This window comes from Saccopteryx bilineata, chromosome 3 (assembly GCF_036850765.1).
Source record: "Saccopteryx bilineata isolate mSacBil1 chromosome 3, mSacBil1_pri_phased_curated, whole genome shotgun sequence".
Classification (NCBI taxonomy): domain Eukaryota; kingdom Metazoa; phylum Chordata; class Mammalia; order Chiroptera; family Emballonuridae; genus Saccopteryx; species Saccopteryx bilineata.
Window position 1 is genome coordinate 261,479,174 of NC_089492.1, and position 24,819 is coordinate 261,503,992.

At 48.6% G+C, this 24,819-nt stretch overlaps 1 protein-coding gene across 1 annotated transcript in view; it reads left to right on the forward strand.

Annotated features, from left to right (window-relative positions):
- The first annotated feature begins 12,687 nt into the window (after positions 1–12,687).
- Positions 12,688–24,819, forward strand: part of RIMS3 (regulating synaptic membrane exocytosis 3) — a 39,983-nt gene continuing 27,851 nt past the window's right edge. The window contains exon 1 of the mRNA XM_066269509.1: positions 12,688–12,966. The gene's annotated coding sequence lies outside the window, so the exon portion shown is untranslated. The remainder of the gene's footprint in view (positions 12,967–24,819) is intronic.

Genomic DNA, 24,819 nt, shown 5'->3' on the forward strand with positions numbered 1-24,819 from the left:
TTATCAACATAATTGTTAGCTTAGAAGGATGAAGGCAGGGCACAGGCCCAGAGCCAAACAGCTGGAGGGGAGGAGAGCTTAATACCAAAGAAGGAGACTTTCTTTGTTTAAATTCTCCCTGGAGGGGCACTTTCTTTGGAGCAGACCTGGCACCGGCATCCTCTGAAATGCTGAAGCAGGTCCAGGAAAGTGTTAAGAAGGAAGGTAGGGCATTCAGCAACTGAAAGACACTGGACAGACACCAGCCCTGGTTCTTCGTGCCTTTGTGATTCAACACAGGATACAATGGAAGGGGAAGGCGGATTGTGCCAGCAGGGTTCAGGTTCAAAGCCAGGTGTGTGTTGGATTCTCCCATAGGCTCTTTAACCAGCCACCAAGCTATTTTGGGCTTGCTTGGGATGTTATGACACTTTGTAACTAATACTGAATTTAGTTGCCAGCAACCTAAAAAACATTCTCTCTACCTGGTACTCACGGAGAACATTGATCTGAAGACCTTCCAGATGGTCTACTAGTCAAACAGGCCCAGAGAGGGAAAGAAACTTGCCAAAATAACAAGTAGTGTCAGTGTCATTGAGCTGCAAATAACAGAAACCTACTCGATCTATCTCAACTCTAAAGGAGTTTCTTGTAAGGACTGAAACTGAAATGCCAGCTGGAACGAGGCAGGTCTAGGACGCACTTCAGTCTCCCTCTCCTCACACCCTCCGCGTCTGCACGGTGCTGCTCCTTTCTCCCCTACCCGCCAGGGCTGCTGCGGCTTGTTCTCGGTCTCTGCTCCCTCTTATCTCCATCTGCACATGGCTCTACTGGCTAAGGCTCATTTGTTTCTGACCTCCCTATTTTAATTTCCTCTGCTATCTCATAATTTCTTTCTGTTCCTTCATTCAAGAGAGGCTTTATAATTGCCTCTCTCAGATTGTTGTGCTAGGCCATTCGTTGACGGTGACCTAATATATGCAATGGTGACCCTTGGCTCTAGTGCTGGTCCCATTCGTCTGCTCAGATCTAGAGACTGGAGGAGCGACCAAGTGGTCTCAAGCATGGCCCTAACAGGGTTTGTGGTCTGGGTAGGTTTTCTTTAAAGTGGATGTGAGTAAGGCAGACACTATGCCATCACTGGGACTATGTGACTGGAGTCCAAGGCTCCAGATTTTCTGCCACGATCCTTTTCCATGGAATTTATCATTTCTTTCCTTTATTTATGCAGTTGACACGTCTTAATGCCCATTAAATGTCATTCATAAAGATCTTTTTCTTTCTCTTCAATAATTAGAATATATGAGTGCTTTAGAAGAAGTATAAACAAAGCAATAATAGCTACCACTTACAGAGTACCCTGTACCAATCACTGCTGATCACTTTACATACATTTCCTCATTTAATCTTTATTGCTCCCCTGTGAAGTCGGCACCACATTTTACACATGTGGAAACAGGTTCAGAGAGTGGTGCACAGATAATAAACAGCACAGCAGGACTCTGATGCCAAAGCCTGCTGCTCTGTTAACCACTGTGCTATGCAGCCTTTATCACACTGTTAGAGCACAGCAGACCATCTTGGCCTATGGAGGAGGCAGGGATAACTGAGAGCAGTAGACTTCCAGGAGGAAGTGATAACTGAGCTGAGCCCTGGAGCAGTGCCAGCTTTCACCAGGCAAATGCGAGTAGGGACTGAACAGCAAGCAGTATGTGAGCACAGAGCAGCACCTGAGGGCCAGAGTGGGGATGTGAGCGGGGAGCACATTACAGGTTCCCGAGAGCGAGAGTCTCTGAATTTGTGCCCTGTGTGCCTCATATACCTGTCCTCATCCACACCCTGGCGGACAATGTGGAGTTGAGGTCATGAGCAGCGAAGAGGACAAGGATCTAGAAGAAGGCAGGTTCAACAGAGCTTAAGAAATTCTGCTGCTATTTTTTGGGCTTTTTTCCTAAAATGGACTCAAGGCACATGGGTAGAGTCCAGAGCGAAAAATTCAAGAAGGATGAAGATTTTTAAAATAACCATATGAATCACAATCATACTAACAATCATCCTGGCCCAGATTCCTTACACAGGAATGACCGCTGCTTCTAGCTGGTAATGATTCAGGTAGACTGGGAAAGCCATCTGCAGCATGTGTGGAGATGAAGCCTCTGTTCTCCTCTGCCTGGAGAGATGAGACCAGGGTGCTTTTCCCTGGAACTCTGCAACTGTGGCGTGGTAAAGAGAACCTTGAGATACACTAAGCTGGGTGGCAAAGGTAAATTCATAATAGAAGTTGGCAAAAGGGGGAAAGAGAGCTCTAAATTAGGAGTAGGTCCCAGCCTGAAACATGAGGGGGGCATTGAGGTAGGAGAAATAGAGGAAACACGATATATTAAACAAAGCAGCAGAAAATAGGACTATCAACACCCACAATAAAGATCTTCAAGGGAAGAATAAAAAACCTGACTATTCAGGCAAGACATAGTTAAGTGGCCCTTGTGCAAATGAGATCAGTTTACCTGCTTCTTGGAAGAAATACCCTAGGCTTGTCCACAGTGTCGTAGATGGGGCCGACGGCCCTGGGCACCTTCAGCCTTCAGTGGCAAACCCCAGCATTCTGGGCAAGGTTAGGTCATAGGTGGCTGGAGCAGGGCTAGAAGAGACTGAACCCTCCCTTAGAGGAGTGAGGAGGAAACCTACCTTCCAGTGTCCCTGTTTCCTCACAGCAGAGGCGTGTAAGCCTGGCAGGCTTTAGCTCAATGACCTTCCTTTTCACTATTGAAGCAGGACCCAGATGGATTCCTATGAGACCCCTTTGGGGCGTTGGAGCCTTTAAGGGCATATCCTAAAAGCTGGTAGTTCACCTGATCTCTATTGGGCTTTTTCTGCCTCTTGGTGCCTTAAAAGCCATTCTCAGAAGATCTCACTGAGGGGTTTGAGGATCCCCATCCGCCTATATAAACCTTTTCCATATATCTGGAGCTATTTGGAAAAAGATAAAACAGTGTTATTAGCTGGATCAAATAAAAGAAGGTAGAAGTTTGCAGGAGAAAAAGATTTGGCATCTCCTGTTCATCAGCATTCAAAAGAAACTTAAAAATTTTTAAGTAAAAAGCATGATATGGTAGACCCATAGGAGTTCCAGGATATGACTCCCCCATTTTAAATTTTTTTAAATTGACCTTAAAATATTTGCTGGGTACACTTTAATAATACCTTGACTTTAACGATTGTAAGAAATACCCATAATTCGAAAGGTTTCACAAAATACAGTAAATGCTTTTGCTACATATGCAAGAGCATTGTCAGTTTAACCAGTCTAGGAAATCCAATAATAGACCAATGCATACAGACAATGAGCTATAACATGCTTAGCAGCCTCTCCTGTTCTGACAGAGGTTACTATAAATTCAGAATAGGTATCCATTGTAACGTGGACATAGGACTGTTTGCCAAATGAAGGTATATGAGTAACATCCATTTGCCAAAGTTGTCCTGGTAGGAGTCCTTGAGGGTTAACTCCAAATGAAGGGACAGATTGTAATAGTATAGGACCCCTTGGACAGGATTTCCCAATCTGCCGTGCTGCTTCCCGAGAAAGTTGAAACTGTTTACACAGGGCTGCAGCGTTCTGGTGATGAATAGTATGAGACTGAATTGCTCGATCTGTCATGGTTGCTCCAAATAATTTTCTTTTAGGTAGCTTGATCAACAAGGGCATTCCCTTGTGCTAAAGCTCCAGGGAGCATGGAGTGAGCTTGAGTATGTCCTATAAAACATGGAGCTCTATGTTGATGGAATTGCATGTTTTAAAATTTCTTGTGGCACACCAGTTGAAAATCACAAATATGAAACATACATAAGTTTTATTTCTCCCATCAATTCAAAGCCAGAGAGGGCCCTTTGTGCCAGACAGGGTCAAGGAACCAAAACCAAATTTCCAAAGTCAAAATAATGAATCCTCAGTTCTACACCCTTTTTATATAAAACACAATCTACCTCTATACAAAGGAGTGGCTCCCCCCCCCTATGAAAACCACAAAGTTCCTTAATCTGACCACAGCTTGAGCATGCAATAGTCAAAACCACATTGCCATGACAATCCCTTATGTTGCTTTATTGTTGCATCTTGATTTCTTACTCCTACTGATCCTCAGGCCACCTTTCACTCCCTCTTGACAGTCACTATTATGATCTACAACTTACCATGCCATTTCTTCCTCCTGATATTTGCAACCAATCCAGCCCACATCCCTGTTCAGGGAGCAGCATTGACAGCTTTGATGTTCTATATTTGAGCCTATTGGAAGGAAGTAGGGAGAGGCTTTGAGACAGTGTTTGTAAAGTCTACAGTAGTGTACAGTGATGTCCTAGGCCTTCACATTCACTCACCACTCACTCACTGACTCACCCAGAGCAACTTCCAGTTCTGCAAGCTCCATTCATGGTAAGTGCCCTAGACAGACGTGCCATCTGCTTACATTTTATACTATATTTTGCTGTACCTTTTCTATGTTTAAATATGTTTAGATACCCAAATACTTATCATTGTGTTACAAGTGCTAATAGTACTCAGTACAGTAGCATGCTATACAGGTTTATAGCCTAGAAGCAATAGGCTGTACCATACCGCCTAGGTGTGTAGTAGGCTATACCATTTAGGTTTGTGTAGTGCACTCTGTGATGTTCCTATAACGACATAACCACCTAATGATGAATTTTCCAGAATGTATCTCCATCATTAAGCAGCACATGGCTGTGTTTTATAATTGCCCTTTGTCTTGTTTGACTTCCCATTCGGCTGTGAATACCCTGATCACAGGGCTGGGTCTTATTTACCTTCCATCCCGGTAGAGCATGTGGCTCATAGTAGCTGCTCAGTCAAAGACAGTCAGATATAGGAATGACAAATAGCCTCTAAGGAACCTCTGCCAAGTTTTTCAGGCACGTGATTTTTTTTTTTTTTTTTTGTCACTCTGTCTTTGGGTTCCTACCAACCTCCACACTTGGACTCCTACACATGTTAGAGCCAGAAAAAAAAAAAGCCTTAAAAATCATCTAGTGCCTGACCAGGAGGTGGCACAGTGGATAAAGCGTCGGACTGAGATGCGGAGGACCCAGGTTCAAAACCCCGAGGTCGCCAGCTTGAGCGCGGGCTCATCTGGTTGAGCAAGGCTCACCAGCTTGAGCCCAAGGTTGCTAGCTAGAGCAAGGGGTTACTCGCTCTGCTGCAGCTCCCTGATCAAGGCACATATGAGAAAAACAATCAATGAACAACTAAGGAGCCGCAACGAAGAATTGAGGCTTCTCTTCTCTCTCCCTTCCTGTTTCTGTCCTTATCTGTCTCTCTCTCTCTCTGTCTCTCTCTCTCTCTCTCTCTGTCTCTCTCTCTCTCTGTCTCTCTCTCTCACACACACACACACACACACACACACACACACACACACACACATCATCTAGCTATCTCCTTTCCCCTACCACTTCACAAATTGGATGATTGAGGTCCAATTTTCACATACAGTATTTGCCAACAATCTCAATTTATGTCTCCTGCCATAATTTTTCTTCTAAACTCTAAGCCTGATCAGCTGCTTCTGCGGCCTCTCCTCCAGGATGCCCCACAGTTCCAGCATCTGAGCATGTTCAAAACTGGACCCAGCTTCTCCCTCAGGCCTGGTCTTCCTCCAGGCTTCCCTGGGTGAAGAACACCCCCCCCCCACCCTGCTGCTGGGCCAAAATTTTGGGAGTCCCCTTGCCACTCCCTACAGCCTCCTACCACCAATCAAATACCAAGGCCAGTACTTTCTACCACCTAAATCACAAAATTTCTTCAAGTCCTCTCCACCTCTTTAGTGTAAACGCCCCACAACTCTCAATGGATCCCTGCAAGTCTCGTCATCAATTCCCTTGAATCTGGTCTTTTCTTGTTCCAATCCATCTTACTGCAGACAAAGTGACCTTTAAAAATGCTACTTTTTCATTCAACTTCTTTGCTGATTGACCTTCAGTGGCTTTCTACTTTTTTTTTTTTTTTTTTTACAGAGGCAGAGATAGACAGGGACAGTGAGAGATGAGAAGCATCAATCATCAGTTTCTCGTTGCGTGTTGCGACTTCTTAGTTGTTCATTGATTGCTTTCTCACATGTGCCTTGACCGTGGGCCTTCAGCAGACCGAGTAACCCCCTGCTGGAGCCAGCGACCTTGGGTCCAAGCTGGTGAGCTCTTTACTCAAGCCAGATGAGCCCGCGCTCAAGCTGGTGAGCTCGGGGTCTCGAACCTGGGTCCTTCCGCATCCCAGTCCGATGCTCTATCCACTGCGCCACCACCTGGTCAGGCAGTGGCTTTCTACTTTTAAAAAAGTATTAATAGGCCTGACCTGTGGTGGCGCAGTGGATAAAGCGTCGACCTGGAAATGCTGAGGTCACCGGTTCAAAACCCTGGGCTTGCCTGGTCAAGGCACATATGGGAGTTGATGCTTCCAGCTCCTCCCCCCTTCTCTCTCTCTGTCTCTCCTCTCTCTCTCTCCCTCTCCTCTCTAAAATGAATAAATAAATAAAATTAAAAAATCAAAGAAAAAAAAGTATTAATAATAGTTGTTGTTATTATAGCCAACACTTAAGGGAAATTTTATTATGTCCCAGGACTTGTTCAAGGACTTTATACCTATTAGCTCATTTAATCCTCACAATTCTAAATATCCCCACTATACAGATGAGAAAACTGAGACTCAGGAAAGCGCCTTCAGAGCTTTTGCATAAGCTCTTACCCCATCTTTAACTCTTTGATCTGGATGACTGCTATTTAAACTTCAGATGGGACATTGTGGGAGCATTTTGAGACCTCCCTTAGTCAGGCCCTCCTATGGCAAGTATCCCAGTTTGCCTCTGCCTCAGGCACTAAAAATGGCTTGGTTTTGAGCATCACTCCAGGTAGGCAGAGCATTGGTCCCAGACAGGGGTTGGCAGGTGGATCCCGGCTGGGGTACACACGGGAGCCTGCCTCTCTATCTCCTCTCCTCTCACTTGGAAAAGAAGAAAGAAAAAGAAAAGAAAGGAAACTAAAGGATGGGCATGACCAGTGGTGGTGCAGTGTACAAAGCATTGACCCGGAGCACAGTGACCAAGATATATATGGAAACAATCTAAATGTCCCTTGATAGAGGATTGGATAAAAAAAAATGTGGTACATATATACAGTGGAATACTACTCAGCCATTAGAAATGATGACATATGGCCATTTATGACAACATGGATGGACCTTGAGAACATATTATTATACTAAGTGAAATAAGTAAGTCAGAAAAAGCTAAGAACTATATGATTTTACACATAGGTGGGATGTAAAAATGAGATTCATGGACATAGATAAAAGTGATGTGATTACCAGGGTAAGGGGGTTGTGGGGGAGGGGAGTAAAGAGGGACAAATATTCAGTGACAGAAAATTATTTGATTTGGGTGATGGGCACACAACACAATCAACAGTGCAAATGCTATAGATATATTTACCTGAAACCTATTTACTCTTATTGATCAATGTCACTCCATTAAATTTAATTTGCTAAATGAAAAAATTTTAGAACTCTATGCTTTCTTCATCTATACTCAATATGTAACAAATGCTTGCTCAATATTTATTGAATGGATGAATGAAAACGGTTTTTATATCTTTTTTTTTTTTTTTTAAATTTTTTTATTTATTCATTTTTTTTAGAGAGGAGAGAGAAAGGGAGAGAGAGAGACAGAGGAGAGAGGGACAGAGAGAGAAGGTGGGGAGGAGCTGGAAGCATCAACTCCCATATGTGCCTTGACCAGGCAAGCCCAGGGTTTCGAACTGGCGACCTCAGCATTTCCAGGTCGACGCTTTATCCACTGCGCCACCACAGGTCAGGCGAAAAAACGGTTTTTAATAGGAGAGGAGTTGTGGCCATATTTGCTTTAGGAGGATTTCGTTTGTGTAAGAGTTTGGAGGTGGTGAAACCAAGTCACTGCCAGCAGCTAAATTCAGGAGTGAGAGGAGGGCGGTCTGGTTGACCGTGGGGATGGAGAGCAGTAAATGAGCCTGAGGAATAGTTGGGAGGTAGACTGGGAAGATCCTGATAATTAACAGGATAGAGGGAAGGATGAGGGAAGCGTCAAAGATGACTCCCAGGCTTCTAGCTTAGGCAACTGGTACCTTGAACTCAAGCGGGAGCTTCTGGGAGGAAAGAGGCAGGTTGCGTTGGCAGCTCAGCTGGTTCCTGGACCAAGTGAACTGAAACATGGAAAAGTTCTCAGAATCTTTATGTTCAAACTCTTCTGTGCCCAAACTCCACCTTGGTCCTGGTGTACTGTCAAGCCTCACCTACAACTTATTCCAGCCTTAAGGTATGTGGACCACTGTTCCTACCTGACACTCCTTCTTTCCCCCCCCAGGTTTGTGAATGCTGCACACTCCTCCAAATCTCACAAGGCTCAGCTTCAAGAACACCTCTGGGATTCCTCCTCACTGCTCCTACCCCTTCCTGGACTTAGTATGTCCTCTGCTGTCTCCAGGATTCACTGTATTAGAAATGTTTCTTTGCCCTAATGGTTGTTGCTCTGGCTTCTGAATCCCCAGCACCTGAGATCAAGAGTAAACTCAAAAATTTTTTCTTGCCTGACCGGGCGGTGGCACAGTGGATAGAGCATCAGACTGGGATGCAGAGGACCCAGGTTTGAGATCCCGAGGTCGCCAGCTTGAGCGACGGCTCATCTGGTTTGAGCAAAATCTCACCAGCTTGAGCCCAAGGTCGCTGGCTCGAGCAAGGGGTTACTCTGTCTACTGAAGGCCCGTGGTCAGGGCACATATAGGAGAGCAGTTGATGAACAATTAAGGTGTTGCAATGCACAACAAAAAACTAATGATTGATGCTTCTCATCTCTCTGTTCCTGTCTGTCTGTCCCTGTCTATCCCTCTCTCTCTGACTCTCTCTCTCTCTGTGTAAAAAAAAAAAAAATTTTTTTTCTTGCCTGACCAGGTGGTGGTGCAGTGGGTAGAGCATCAGACTGGGATGCAGAGGATTCAGGTTCAAAACCACGAGGTCGCCAGCTTGAGCGCAGCTTATCCAGCCTGAGCACAGGCTCACCAGCTTGAACGTGGGGTCGCTGGCTTGAGCATGGAATCATAAACATGACCCCATGGTCGCTGGCTTGAAGCCCAAGGTCGCTGGCTTGAGCAAGGGATCACTCGCTCTGCTGTAGACACCCCCCGCCCCAGTCAAGGCACATATGAGAAAGCAGTCAATGAACAACTAAGGTGCTGCAACGAAGAATTGATGCTTCTCATCTCTCTCTCTCTCTCTCTGTCTCTCTCTCTCTCTCTCTCCCTTCCTGTCTGTTTATCCCTATCTCTGTCTCTCTCTCTCTCTTCCTGTCTGTCTGTCCCTCTTTCTGGTTTTCTCTGTCTCTGTCACAAAATAAAAAAATTTTTTTCTTGAATTTTCCCAAGGGGTTGGCTTTCTTACAATAAGAGTGAGGTGGTCCTGGCCAGTTGCTCAGCTGTAGAGCTTCGCCCCGGCGTGTGGAAGTCCCTTGCTTGATTCCCAGCCAAGGCACACAGGAGAGGCGCCCATCTGCTTCTCTACCCTCCCCCTTCTCTTTTCTCTCTATCTCTTTCTTCCCCTCCCACAGCCAAGGCTCCACTGGGGCAAAGTTGGCCTGGGCGCTGAGGATGACTCCATGGCCACCGCCTCAGGTGCTAGAATGGCTCCAATAGCAGCAGAGCAATGCCCCAGAGGAGCCGAGCATTGCCCCCTGGTGGGCATGCCGGGTGGATCCCGGTCGGGCACATGCGGGAGTCTTTCTGTCTTCCTCTTTCTCCCCCCAACCCCCTCTCTCACTTTGGAAAAATACAAAAAACAAACAAACAAAAAAGAGTGAGGCTAGGAGTCAGGCACTGAATTCTGAGGCCACTACTCCATTGGACATGTTGCTTTTTTCAAATCTCGTTTCCTCATCTGTCAAATAGACATGATAATACAGTGGACCCACCTAGAAGAGTTGTTTTGAGAATCAAATAAAATACTCTATGTTCAGTGCCTGGAACATTGCTTGGAACATTTATCTCGTCCTCAAAATTTTCGATGTTATTTATTTTAAGGAGAAACAAACAAAAAAACAAAACAAACAAATAAACAAACAAAAAACCCCAAAGAAACCCTCCTTAAACGCGGGGGAAACTGCATGAGCTGAAACCAAGCACTGCAGTTCTCAAGATGGCCACACGAGAGAAGTGGCGAGCAACCTCGGGGCGGACTCTGGCTCCGCTGTGCTAAGGCACCTGCTGTGGAACCAGATGGCCTAGCGGGGATTTCTGGGACTTCCCGGCCCTGGAACAGGTGGGCACTGGCCAGGGTGCCGGGAAAGGCGCCTCAGAGATATGCTCGGCCTCATTCCCCACAACCGTCCCTCCAGCTTGACCGCTTTGTGGTTTGGTGGAGGGACTAGTGGGTCAGAGGGCGCAAGAATAGAAGTCAACTGGGATTGATCCCCTCCGGATTTGCCATTTGTCTTCCCAACTTCAGTATGCTCACTTCTTTTTTATAGAAGTTTTTATAGTCAAATTTATTGGTGTTTTCCCTTTGGCTTCTAGGTTTTATAATGCTTAGAAGTCTTTCATTTCCAAGACTATTAAAACATTGAGTATGTTTTATTGGTGTTATTTAAATATAAGCTGCATCTGGAATTTATTTCCATGTAGGAAAAGGACACAGCTTTCTTTTCTTTCCCCAAAGGACTTGTCAGTTATTCCACTCATTTGTTGAAAGGTCTCTATTTTTTCCCACTTACCTGAAGTGCTATTTTTATCATACATGGAACTTCCTTCTGTGGTTGTCCATTTCTGATACTCCACTTTGTCCCATTGATTCCTCTAGGTCTGCTTCAATGTCACACTGCTTTAAATATATTGACTTCATAATATATTTTATTATCAGGTAAGGTAAATCCTTGTCCATTACTTTTTTCTAGATTATTTTTTTTATTTCTGCCTGTTATTCTATATGCATTTAAGAATCAACCTTGACCACTACGTCCTAACCATTCTGGAAGCCAATATAGAGCTTTGGAGCTCCTGAAATTGTATGGAAAGTGTACATCTGCACATTTTTTCCAGAGGGAAAGTGCAAGTTTTTATCAGATGTGCAAAGGGACTATGATTCCAAAGGAAGTCCCTGGTTTAGATGTCTCTGTGATGGGATGTCTGGGAGGAGTCCAGAATAATCATGGTACCTCCCTTCTCTCCTACATCTTCACAGGCTATGCTCTCCACATCCTTCACCTCCACCACTGGCTCAGCTGCTTCCCTGGCCCTCATTTTGTTCCCCCAATCTAATCTACCCTGTAGAAATTGTTCTATAACACAGGCCTTAGGTCTAGGCCTGATTGATGTAGGTTAGATGATAAAAGTTTAATTAATAAGTGATAGAATTAGGAGTTCCAGTACCACTGCTGGCCAGCTGTGGGACCCTGCTTTGGGCTGTCCACATTGTTGGGTCTCAGTTTACCCTTCTTACAGACCAGATGAGAAAGGATGAGACAGGGTGAAGGGTATGTAGAAGATACAGCTAGTTATCTCAGGAGGGTCATTTAATCCTAATCATTTTCCTTTCCCCACACCTTTCCACTCTCGATTCACATTTTAATCCATGCCCTCAGCAGGGAACACTACTTGTTTTGTATGCCTCCAGCAAACAATTCAGAAGGCAAATAATATTGTCCCCTCTGTAAATTAACGGAATTAAGAACACTGGAGCCCAGAAGCGGAACTGATCAACTAAGCAAGATTAAACATGGCAAGATGGGGGCAGCCATGACCCTTGGAGATACTTTATACAGCATCCTTCTCAAGTCTCTGGTTGTCAAGGAACCCAGGACACAGGGAGCCCACTTGGAAGTTCATTTAGGGGGATGCCAGGTCCTACAGCAGGGCTTCTCAACCTTGGCATTATTGACATTTTGACTTGATAATTCTTTGGTGTGGGGCTGCTGTACGTATTGGAGGATGTTGAACAGCATGCCCTGTCTCTTCTCACTAGATGCCAATAGCAACCTCCAGTTGTGAAACCACAGATGTCTCCAGACATTGCCAAATGTTTCCGGAAATGAAGATGGGGGCAAATCACCTCAAGCTTAAAAGCACTGCTCTAGGAAAAGAAAGGGCAGGAGAGGGAGGTTACCTTGGGTCTCAGGGCAGGAAACTCTACAACCTTACCCTCTGTCTGAAAGGGACACTTGGGCAACTTTTCTACTGTCTGGGCTTTAGTTTTTCCACCTGTAAATTGGATTTAATGTTTGTAAGTCATGTCTCCCCTCTCTCATCATCTGATGTTCCTGGATCTGGTCCAAGTGGGACAGGGGTACTGCCGTGCCATTGAGGTGCCCCAAAGAAAAGGAAGGATGATAAAGAACATACAGAAGTTGTGGTGGAGAGAAGAGCAAGGCTGGAGGCAGGAGTGCCCTAGCCTAGGGATGTGGAGAGGCTTGAGGCACCTCCTAGACCCCACCCCCTTTGAGGCCTTATTAGCATAGGTCGCCCCCAACCAGGCAAACCAAGACTCTCCGGATTCCACTAGGCCCCGCCCACCGTTAAAGAACCAGCCCGTTGGCTCCGCCCTCCATGTGGGCCCGCCTGCCTGTGCCCCGCCCCCAGCAGGCCCCGCCTCCCTCCTCGCCTCCCGCCAGCCCGGGCTTGGGCTTTGCACCCGGCGGCAGCTGAGAACCGTGGCGGTTGCAGAACGGGCAGCGCAGGCGGACCAAGCGGAGCTGCCTGGCCCAGTGGCGGGCGATGCCCCCGTGAGCTTCTCTCACCGCCCCTCCCCGCCCCGCACCCCTACCCCTTGGAGTCCGCCGCCCGCCTAGGACCGGGCCGCGCCTACCGCCGGCTCCGCGGGGCGGGGTCCCGGGGCAGCACCTGCCCCGCCTTGCAGAGCCGTCTCGGCCAACGGAGACCCTCCTTGTCTGGCCCCTGGCCCCACCCCGGGTAAGTCGGTAGGCCTTGTTCGCCTGGGATTGGACGTGAGGAGAAGGCTACGGAGGTCTGAGGGACCACCCGGGGAGGGGAGAGGGGCCCTGGCCAAGAAGCGCCACGTAGAGATCTGAGCGTGCAGGGTATGGGGGGCAGGAGCCCAGGGGTTGAGCACAGTGTGTGATGGCTCTGGGGTGGGGGCTAAGGTATAAGAGGGGAACGTGGGGTGTTTGGGGAAGCCTGGAGATTGGAGTCAGGGGCTCCAGAATCTTGAGTTTTTTGCTGAAGCTCAGAACATCTGGGGCCTTGGTCTTCAACAGCATTGCTTCGCATGGCATTTCTGGAAAGTGCTTAAAATTCTTCCTGGAAAGGGATCTGGAAGGCAGCCTGCCTCCCTCCCTCCTGCCTGTGCCCTGCTTGAGAAGTGGCCACTCTTTCCTCCCAATGAGACACCATTGTGCCTAGAGGACCCCCTACTCTATGAAAGAAAAGGAGTGGTGCTCACTCCAGTTCTAGGGTGGGAAGAGGGGGCTTCTGGGAAGCTGGGAAAGGCAGTTGGTCAATCCACAGTGCAGAGGCCAGGGTTCAGGGAAGCTTGGCAAGACCCTTGGTGAGCGACTTGGGCACCCTCTCAGGGGAAGATATCTTGGCTGGCTGGCCCCCAGGCTACCTGGACTTGTGCCCACGTCCCTTTCTTCGGACAAGCCAACCCTGAGTAGTGGGTTTCTTCCCAGTATCCTGGGCCTGGAAACCCAGACAGAGCCCATAGCTCCTGTGTCCTGGACATGGTGGACAATGCCATACCCAAGGCCAGAGAACAAGAGGTGCTAGCTGGCACTGCCACATGGGGGCTATTTGGATATGGTCCTGTGGAGCTAGGGAGCCTAGAATGTCACTGTCCAACCCCTGCTCCAGGGGTGTTGTCTGGGTATAGAGAGGAAGGCTGCTGCCCCTTTGGTCCAGTGCTCTGCCTATGTTGATTTCTTAAGTCTAAAGTCCTCAGGTTTGAGGCCAAAAGTGTGGGGAGAGGGCCTTTCTGGTCTAGGCCTGGTCACCATGGGGTTAACTAGCCAGCCCCACAGTTGGTGCCAGCCACCAATTAGACTGTAATCAGGCAGCTGCTAGCTGTCCCTGGGGGCATGTAGGCAACCTAATGGGGCATTCTCTTGGGGGGGGGTAGGAAAGGGATCTGTGAAACCTGTTTTTAAACCAAGCATCCTGCCCTTCAGACCCTGTTTAGGACCCACAGAACCCTTTGCTGCCCTCTGTGCCAGGCTACCTAGCTTAGGGATCTCCAGCCCTGGGGTTTGAAACCTACATAACCCTCTGCAGGATATGAAGCCCAGAGTTGGGCAAACTTGGCTTCAAACCCAGGCTGTGCCACTTTTGGCTGTGTGCTATTCAGGAAATCACTTCCTTTCTCTGAGTCTCCTTCAGTAAAACAGACCCACTTCTAGGTCTGCTGGGAGGAATAAATAAAATGGTGGATTTGAGCTGCTTAGCAAAGTGCCTGGAACTCGGGGGAGCTCAGAAACAGAACTGCTGAACTCAGGAGCAACTCTTGTGCCAAGAACTTGATGGGATAGGCAGGCAGGAGTCAGGTGCTGAGGACCGAGCAGGGACCAAGATCCCTCCCTCAGGGCATGTGTTCTCCTGGGCCAAGCACTGTTTCTGTCTTACTATCTTTCTCTCCCTTCTTGCTTACAGACACTTCTGGCCTCTAGACACTAATTGGATTTTACTCTGCAGAACCCAGGGCTGAGCTGCTCCTTTCTGGGCTTCCCCCTATCCCTAACCCAAGCTAAGCTCTGTGGGGTCTGTCAAGGGTCGGGGTGATGTCTGTAGCTACAACAGCAGCTGGCCCTTTAAGGAGGGAAGAAAACAATTATCCAGCTTGGGCATTGCATCAGCTGGAGCCTGGAGGGTCCCTGGGGAGTGGGGGTTGGGGGTGGCAGGCTGGTGGTTGATTTCATTAGTGCCATGTGAGAACTCTCACCCCAGCTTGCCTACTCCCCAGCGCAGCCTTCTCCCCCAGGCAGCAGTAGCACCCCAGCTCTATTGCCTCCTCTCACCCCTAGAGCACCACCTGGGAGGACTCTATCTGTGTACCACCAGCCTATGTCATGGGCCCAGGCAGAGGTGGGTATAGGGGAGTGTCTCTCATTCTGGCCTTTTGCTGACTGGAGGTGCAGGGCGTGCCTCCTGTACCTGCACTTTGCTGACAGTGGGGGTATCTTCCCCCGATAGTGTTTGGCTGACCTGGGGGATATTTTTCCCACACTGGTATATTGTTGACCCAGGAGAGGAGTGACTTCTACGCTGGCTTCTACACTAGTGTTTTGCTGACCCAACAGAGGAGCCGTGCTGCCTGGGGTGTGTGTGCACTGAGGGCATGGGTGAGAAACAGTTGCTCTCTGGTTGGGGGTAGGCTGGCTGGTAACGGTGAGCCACGGGCAGAAAGGACACCAGGTACTTGGGTGACCAACCAGACCTGGGTTAAAATGCTGCGTCTGCCACTTCCAGGCTCTATTACCGTTCCAGGCAGGTGGTCTCTGACACCTCTGGAAAATAGGAATAATTTACACCCAGACCGGAAGGTTCTTGAAGGATTAAATGTCCTACCTGGATGTACAGCACCCAGCCCAGGGCTGGCAGGTAGAGGCTGCATACTGTATCGTGATTCTCTTCCCTTTGCAAGTTTGGGCTCTCACACCTTGGGCTGAAGATACCTGGACAAGAAAAGGATGGTTGGGGAGTAGAGAGAAGGGGAGAGAGTGCAGGGCCCCTGCCTCTGTTGCAGGGGGATGCATTCAGATACCTGATTGACCAAGCGCTGTGAGCCAGGCAGTCCCTGCCTCCGGGAGCCTACCTTCTAGCCAGGAGACGACCCAGAGCGGGTGAGGGATTTAGGGAACCTAGAGTGACAAGGAGTTGAGAAGGAGAAGAGAAGGAACAAGGGAAGGGAACTAAAGCCTTGGCAGTGGTAGGAACAGGCCTGGAGTGGTGGGGGGAGGGACAGCAGTGGAGGTTAGGTAGAAAGTGGGCAGGCCTCAGCACAACCAGGTCAGAGCTCCTGGTCTAGCAGGATCCTAAAAACTTGGGAATTATCCTGAGGCCAAAAAGAGAAGGCAGGGTCTGATTTCCATAGAGGTGGGCTGAAGTCTGTGGCCCTCAGGCAGAACCTTCTCAGGAGTGACCTTCTGCCCTCTCCCAGCCCTTTCCTGTGCTGCAGCCCTGGTGCCCGGGGAGTTGGTTGTTTATGTGGCTTGTCCCAGGAGGGAGGGGGCCAGTCCCAGTCTCTCCAGCTCCCTCTCTCTGGGCTTTGTTGACAAAGTTCATCCCTCGTTATCAGGGTCTTCTGACCTCCTCTAAGCTGAAGGCCACACCCCATCTCTGAACCCCAGTGCCCTCAACTATAAAATGAGATCGATGTTCTCGCTCCACAGGAAGGATAAATGACATTCTAGATGGAAATCACAAAACCCTATCTCGATTGTCAGCTGGCACTTTTACCCTATTGCATGGAGGCTGACACCGACTTGGGCCAGGCCAGGCCCAGGGCTATCTGGGGGTGAGGTCAGGGCTGGTTTCATGAGTATGGTTGCACAGCACCCTCCAATTAGAAGGATCCCACACTTGGTTTAATATTTTGCTGTCACCATCTTGAAATTCTTAATAATTTTGAACAAGGGCTCCCACATTTTCATTTAGCACTGGGCCCTGCATGTCCTATAGCACCACAAATTGGGTAGGGGTAGGAAGAGGCAGGGAGGGACACAGACCTGCCAGTAGTTCCCAAGTGGAGGAGGTATAAGGTGGAGGACATGACTAACCATGTCCAGGTGGGTGGATGTTAATAATAGTAACGTTTATTTAGTGCTTACTGTGTGCTAGGTTCTCTGCTAAGCAGTTCACACACACATCTTCAAACAGCCCTATGAGGTAGGTTACTATTATTATTTGCGTTGTATAGATTACGAAAGTGAAGTTTCATGGCCAAAGTAACACAGCCATTAAGTGGCAGAGCTGGGATTCAAATCCAGGTTTTCAGACTGCAGAGCACATGCCTAGACCAAGGAAGTCTTCAACTAGGAGGAGGGGCCTGTGAGCTGGGTCTGCAGGATAACTTGGAGTTTGCTTGCCAAGGAGGAAGATATTGTGGAGAAGGGAGGGCTGTCTCAGCTGGGAAGTGCCTGTGCAGAGGTGTGATGCTTGGCCAGGAAAGGTGGGGCCAAAGCCAGATGCCTCCCAGGGCTGAGCTAAGTATACTTTGGATTTCATGGTTCTGATTTTCTAAGCTCAGAGCTCCTGGTCACTCTGCCCCCAGGCCCAGCTGCTACCATTCTCAGAGCTGCCCAGACCCCTTTCTTACTCTATTGCACACCCCACCCCATCACCAGATATTCTCCTTTACTTTCTTGACTTTATCTGTTTGGGGCTCAAGACTTGCAGATGTAGCTACTTCCTAGGCCACATATGGATGTCTCACAATCAACCTCAGGTTCAAACCTAGGTCCCCAGCTCCGCCTGCAGGCACCTGTTCTGCCTCCAATGTCCCCAGCTCTTCCCTGCCACCACCATCCACCCACTTGCTTAAGCTGGAAAGCTGGAAGTTCTCCTGGACACCTCACCCCCACATCCCACAGCCAATCTTCAGCAAGTTGTGCTAGCTCTCTGAATATCTCATGGTTCTGTCATCCCTCTCCCTGCCCACCCCCCCATTCCAGATTACCATTAGCCTTCACCTGGACCACTGCGACAGACTCCTAAACTGGTCTCCTTATGTTTCTGTTCTCGCCTCACTTCATTTCATTTTTCACACTGTGATCTTCTAAACATAAATGTTTATATCTTCTCCCTGCTTAAGACCCTTCCAAGACTTCTTGGAATAAAAGCCAAACTCTGACGTCATCTACAAGGGCCTGCATGATCTGGTCCTTGCGTACCTTTCTGTATCATCTTGTGCCATCCGCCCTCTCCCTCAGCTGCAGGACTTCACACATGTTCCCTCAACCTGAAATGCTCTCCTCCTCCTGGTGCCCTGTTAACTCCTACTTATCCTGCAGATAGATACCAGCTTGAACATTATTTCTGCAGCAAGGCCTGGAAACTGGAAGCTAAACACTGCCCCCTCCATAGGACCTTGTCCTTCTTCATGACAAAAACAGTTGAATTGTTTTTTCCTTGTCTCTCTTGCTAGACTGTGAATTCCATGGGGTCAGGAATCCTGATTTGCCTAGCCCCGGCACATAGTAGGTATGCAGCGAGTTGTTCAGTGAATGAAGGAATAAATGAAGCATTGCCTAGCATGCTCACTGGCCTCCCTGCATCTCTCCTGGCCTGCCTTCTCCAGTCCTTTCTTATGGCCCTCGAGCTATCTTTCTAAAACACAGAACTGACCTTGTCATCCCCTGCTACTAAAATACTTCAGTAGCTCCCCATTGTGACAGGAAGGGTCTCAGCTTCTTAGGGTAGGTAGCATGGTATTCAAAGCCCTTTGTGATCTGCATGACTGTCTCCCCTACTCCCCCACCTCACTTTGAACTCCTGGCAGTTCCTCTAACACAGCAGGCTGTTCTGTGCCTCTGTGCCTCAGCGCTTGCTTTTTCCCCTGTCCTGTGATGCCTCCCCACTCTTGCTTTGTCTCCCAGGAGAAAGTCTTTTATTCTTCAAAACCAGCCCAGCCGCCACCTTCGCTGGGAAGCCTCTGAAGAACCCTCCTGGCCCTCCTTGGGCAGACTTAGCCCACCTGCGTCGGCCATATCTGTGCTGAGTCTACATCTCTGCCTCATTTCCTGGTAAACTGAGCAGGCACAGCGAGTATTTTTCTTCGGGATTGTTCATCTTTGAGTCTCCAGCTTCCATCTTCTCCCCTGTCTTAGTCAGGTCTTTGCTTGTATCCAGAAACTCACTCAAGCCAGCTTTGGTCATACAGAGGGTTTATTACCAGGACACAAGGAACTACTGGGAACTGAGGGGAAGAAAAATCGTTAGCCTTTGGGAAGTGGGACCTGTTTGCTAGGAGAAACTGAAGCAACCTTACTGGCTGCCTTTACCTTTCTGTCGCCACAGACTAGGTTTCCTCTGCTTTTCCAGAGCTGGGCCACTTATCGTTCCTGTATTATGTCCCTCAGTTCCAGCCACAGTCAGAGATAGAACCCAGGGCTTGACAGATCCGAGTCCAAACTTCCAGAAGAAGATCTGATTGGCTCTGAGTGGGTCAGGTGTCCACCCTGGTCCAATCAACTAGAGCCTCCTGGGAAGGATCACAAAGTCAGACATGCAAACATGCCTTTCACCTTCCTCAGGGAGAGCAGCAGTCTTTACTATCAGGACAAGTACTTCAAAAGACATCTGCTAGAATGCTCAGAGTGCCAGGGTGGGCCTGGCCCCCAACCTTCCACCTGGACAGTACCTGGAGGAAACAGACTGGACATTGTGACTTAAAGGGGAGTCTACTTGGGGCAGCTATGCCCAGAGCAGGCTATGAAGAATGTGTCAAGTGTCATTAAAAGGCCTGAGCAGAGAGAGGGAGATGAGACCTTGAAATTTGGAGTGGCGAGAGAGGGAGGAAGAGGGCATGAGCAGTCAGGACAGTTCTCCCCAAAGTCATATTTACGCACTAAGACGTAGATCATTTTCTTCAGTGAAGAACCATGCCATGCCTTCTCCGCCTTCCCCTAATCAGTAACTCTTTACCTGTATTCATTTTATCCTTTGTACTTCCCTAGTAATAAATATTTTTGAGCACTTTTTGCCAGATGTTGTGCACATGCATTATTTCATTTAATTCTCACACCCTATGAGATAAGTACTATTATTATACCCATTTTACAGACAAGAAAACAGGTTCAGAGAAATGACATTTGCAGGCTAGGGACACACAGCAGTGTGGTTCCAGAGTAAAAGATCTTAATATCCCTTAACTTCAGCCACTTACTCATTTGCCTCTTTGCCTTTCAGGATTGTGAGAGCCTCAAATACCAGGTAGACACCAGGATACCATCCTCCGGGATGGATGGAGACAGGTAGAGCAGAAAAGGCATTTGGGTGGAAGCAGAGGATCCCCTCCTTGAGAACTAACTCTGTGTAGCTGGGTGACTCTGGAGAAGTCTCTTCACCTTCCAAAGCCTCAGTTTCCTCATTAAAAAATGGGGATGATAATTTCTGTTGTGAGTCTATACTTGATGATGGGTTTAAGGACAATTTGTAAATAGGAAAGAACTGAGCAATTTCTAAGCATTGTCATTACCAGAATGGACTGTGGCAGCAGGGTGCCAGCTGGCCACTGTGCTCAAACTCCTACAGGAAGTGGACAAGCCGAGAGCTTCCCAACGTGGGGTGTGGTACCTGCGGTGAGACCTGAGATAAGTTTCAGTGGCTCGTGGACCTGCTATTACATACCATTGGCTCACATAGTGAGAAAGTGTGTTCCCTTTCAACTTTATCTAATCCAAGGTTGTCCCAGGGAGAAAGTGTCAGTGTAGTGCTATGTGTCTTTACCAGCTTCCCCATGCTTGCTGCCCTCCCCTTCTTAACAAAGAGATCTTAACTCGGCGGTTCTCAACCCGTGGGTCGTGACCCATAGGTTGAGAACCACTGTCTTAATTGGTAGCTCCATGTAGCTAAAATTTAATAAATAGTTTTGTTAATGCTATAGTTATTTTAATGTCATTTTCTAGTTATTAAAAGTGCTATTGGTGCCTGACCAGATGGTGGCACAGTGGATAGAATGTTGGACTGGGACGCAGAGGACCCAGGTTTGAAACCCCAAGGTTGCTGGCTTGAGCACTGGTTCATCAGCTTGAGCATGGGCTCACCAGCTTGAGTGTGGGGTCACTGGCTTGAGCGTGGGATCATAGACATGACCCCATGGTTGCTGGCTTGAATCCCAAGGTTGCTGGCTTGAGCCCAAGGTCACTGGCTAGATAAGGGGTCACTCATTCTGCTGTAGCCTCCCGGTCAAGGCACATATGAGAAAGCAATCAATGAACAACTAAGGTGCCACAACGAAGATTTGATGTTTCTTATCTTTCTCCCTTCCTGTCTGTCTGTTCCTATCTGTCCCTTTCTCTGTCTCTGTCACACACACACACACAAAATGCTATTGGCTTTCTGTTTATAGTATTAACACAAAGTTTCTAGTTAAAATAAATGCTTTCAAGTTAAAAGTGTAAATTTGAAGAAAATAGTAATGAGTACTTCAGGAGTATGTAGATTTGGCAGATACCACTGAGGGGGCACATAATGTTATGTCCATAATGCAAAATTGGGACATGTTGTGGGGGGGGGGACAGAGATGTGGACCAATGGACTAGATAACCTTGAAGGTCCCTTCCACCCACCTGGAGAATGGGGCGGGGGAGGTTCTCCTCACAGTGCTGGCATGAGCCCCTCTCCTCCCTGTGCTCTGGCTTGGCTGTATTTCAGAGAATCCTGCCATGCTTGTGCCTGCGGACAGGAGAATTTGTGTCACTGTTCCTTCAGCCTGCTTGGGGGCTCTTGGAGTTGGGCTGTCTAGATGGGGGTAGGATGTCTTCCTGTCTCTGAGTCAGGCCTTGGGCACTCCTGGGGGAACAGGAGGCTTCACAGTTCTGGTCTCCATGCACAATGCAGGTCTCAGGGCCTCCCCGCGGCCTGGAGTCCCAGGGAGCGCGAAGGCTGTCCCTAGAGCCTCATGCCCAGGAACCCAAGGACAGAGAAGCCAGGGGGATTTGGGGCCCCAATGGTCCCCTTTCACCTGCTTCCCCGTTTGCCACCTCTCTGTGCTGCTGTCTGCTCTGCTTTGGGGAATTGGGCATCGACCCCTGGAGGCTTCAGAGGACATAGTATTTACCCACAGGGCCCCAGAGCTGCCTGTCCCTGCCCCAGTCCCCTGTTATTCTTTACCTGTATTCATTCTATTTGTACTTCCCTAGGAATAAATATTTTTGAGCACTTTATGCCAGATGTTGGACTCAGGCGGGGGTGCCTGGGTAGTGTGGGACAAGTACTTGTATATCCAAGGTGAGTGCCTGAGTGTCTCTGTGAAGGTATATTGTATGTGCATGTGTACATGTGTGAGAGTTTAAGTTTGTATGTATATGTGCGTGTGATGTGTGTGTGTCTGTGGTGAATGTAGCTCTGGATAACATGTCTGGAGGTCTCTCTGAGAGCCTTTCATGTGTGTGTGCACACATGCTTGTGTGGGCTGTGTGATGTCTGTGCTAAAGGCATCTTTGCGTCTGAGTTTCTCTGTGAGGGTTTTTGTGCAGTGTGTGTGGCAGGGTGTCTCATATGCCTGTGTGCGTTGTGCATGTGGGTCTGTGGTGATTGCGTCTCTAGGTAGTGTGTCTGTGATGCACATGGGGTGTGTGTGTGTGAGTCTAGGTAACTTGCTTGCTGGGTGTGGTGTGTGCCTGTTATTCTGTGTACGGCGTCGTCTTTGTATAAGGCGTGTCTGGTGATGTGATGTGTCTGAGTAGCTGCGGGAAGGTGCGTGCTGTGCATGCGGGTCTTTGTGCTGCAGGAAGGCCGGGCAGAGGTGCTGGGGCATGTGGAGTGCACTGAGGGCGGTGTCTGGGCTGGGGCTGTGCTGAGTTGCTGTGAAGGGTCCCCAGAGCTGGTGGCAGGCTCAGGCGGCGCCTTCCGGCTTGGCGTGGAGCTGGAAACCCGAGCCCCTCTCTCCATGAAATATTGATCAGGCCTAGCGGCGCCCTGGGGGAAAAAAAGGCAAAGAAAGAAAAAGAAAAAAGAAAAAGAAAGGAAAAGGCCTGGCAGGCAGGGAGCAGGCCGTGCCAACCGCTGTCCTTGGTGCTGCTGTGTCTCCCCTGACGGAGGGCATGGGCGCTCAGGCTGGGGCGGGCCTGGGAGAGGGAGAGATTTCCCGTGCTCTAGCAGCACCCTCAGCGGGGCTTCTGCCTCCAGGATGAGCTAGCCTGTTCCTACCACCTGTCTGTCAGTTCCACCACCTCATCTAGGTAGAACAAGGACCAAACGGGTATTTTGTTGTGAACCAGTATTCCACAGGGCTAGGGTGACCTCACAGCTGGATTGGCCTGGAATAGTCCTAGTTTATACCTGTTGTCCTTGTGTGGTTGTTAGTAATGTCGCTTGCTCACTCTCAAAAGAGTCCCAATGGACATACATTATGTGTCCCCCCAGCAAAAAGCTTCGTTCCAAAGACCTCTCCCCAACCTTCTCTGCGCTGCTCCACCACCCCAGGGGGCAGGGTTCTGTAGTGTGTGAGTGTGCAACTGCCTTGTGTTTATGTTTTGGTGGATGAATTGGCCTTCCTGTACTTGGACTCCTGTCCTTGGGCTGAGCTAGAACAAGGGCTTGGGACCCCCAGGACCCTTAGAATCCTGCTGCAACCTAAACCCTCCCGGGGGATCTAAGCCCCTATACATTCAATACATTCAAGCTGTGCTCATTTTCAGACCTGGACTTCCCCTGCCGAAGAGAGAGTCAGGGTGGGCAGACCTTGGTCTTGGTGTCTATGGTAGTAGGGTCTCCAGGTCAGCCCTCTGTGTACTCATGGCATTTTCTCTGACTTCTCCCACATATTGTGAGGGAGAGAGAGAAAGAGACAAACAGAGACAGAGAGACAGACAGGAAGGTAGAGAAATGAGAAACATTAACTCATAGTTGTGGCACCTTAGTTGTTCACTGATTGCTCCTTATATATACCTTGACAGGGGGCTCCAGCCAAGCCAGTGACCCCTTGCTCAAGCTGGCAACCTTGGGGTTTCGAACCTGCGTCCTCAGCATCCCAGGTCTACACTCTATCCACTGTACCACCACCTGGTCAGGCTGACTTCTCTCACTTTTAACCACTGATTCTCCACCCTTCAGTGGATTGCATTTTCCTCCTCCCCCTAATTGTGGGTCTTACCTCTTGCTCTCCCCTCACTCTACTCTTCGCTGGGCATTCTCCTTCTTTTCCATACCCCACGTTTCCCTCTGGGGAACACACCCAAATCCTGCCTACTCATATTGCTCTTCTGAGCTCTACTGAATCTGCTTACCTGCCCAATGACTCCATGTGGGAGTTGCAGTATTATCTCAGACTTATATCTAAAATGGGAACTCATCTTCCCCTTAAGCCAACTTTTCCCTCTGGGACCTCAGGCTCTGCTGATGACACTTCTCAGCCCCTACCCTTCCCGTAAATCACTTTGGATTCTGGGTTTTTTTTTGTTGTTTTTTGGGTTTTTTTTGGTTTTATTTCCCTCTCTCCAACCTTGTCCCATCACTGACTCTGTGCAGCCCTCCAGGTCCTCCCAGGACTCCTGGCCACCTTTCCCTCTCCACCTGTACTATGTGAAGCAGTGCCGCCCTTCTTACCTGCCTTCGGACTGCTCTTCCCGCTGTCAGGCTTTCTTCTGATTTTGCCGTCAGTGTCAGATTAATCTGTAAAACATTGCATCTAAGTCATGAGATTTCACTCCCTTCAGGATTAAAGCCAAGCCTCGTAGCCCTCATTCGAAGCCCTTTGTTGGATGTCCCCAGCCTGCTTTTCCAGTTGTACTTACCTCCTGCTCCAGCTGCGCTGTTCTAGTCACCAGGCTCTGAACAGAGAGTGTTCTCTCAGACCTTCCCAGGTAGTTCCCACCTCTTTCCTGCCACCTCTACCTCTCCAAATCCCCCCTCTCTCTTGAGGTGCTCTGTACTGCCTTTCCCTGTGAAGCTTCCTCTGGTCTCCCCATCCTGAAGAGGTCACTCCTTATACAGAACAACCAGAGTACTTATCTTTATCTCTCCATGCCTCAAGTGGTTCATGGACCAGCAGCATGAGAGCTTGTAAGCAATGCAGAATCTCAGGCTCCACCTGGGACCCGTGGAATCAGACTCTGCATTTCAACAACATGCCCATGTGATTCGTGTGCA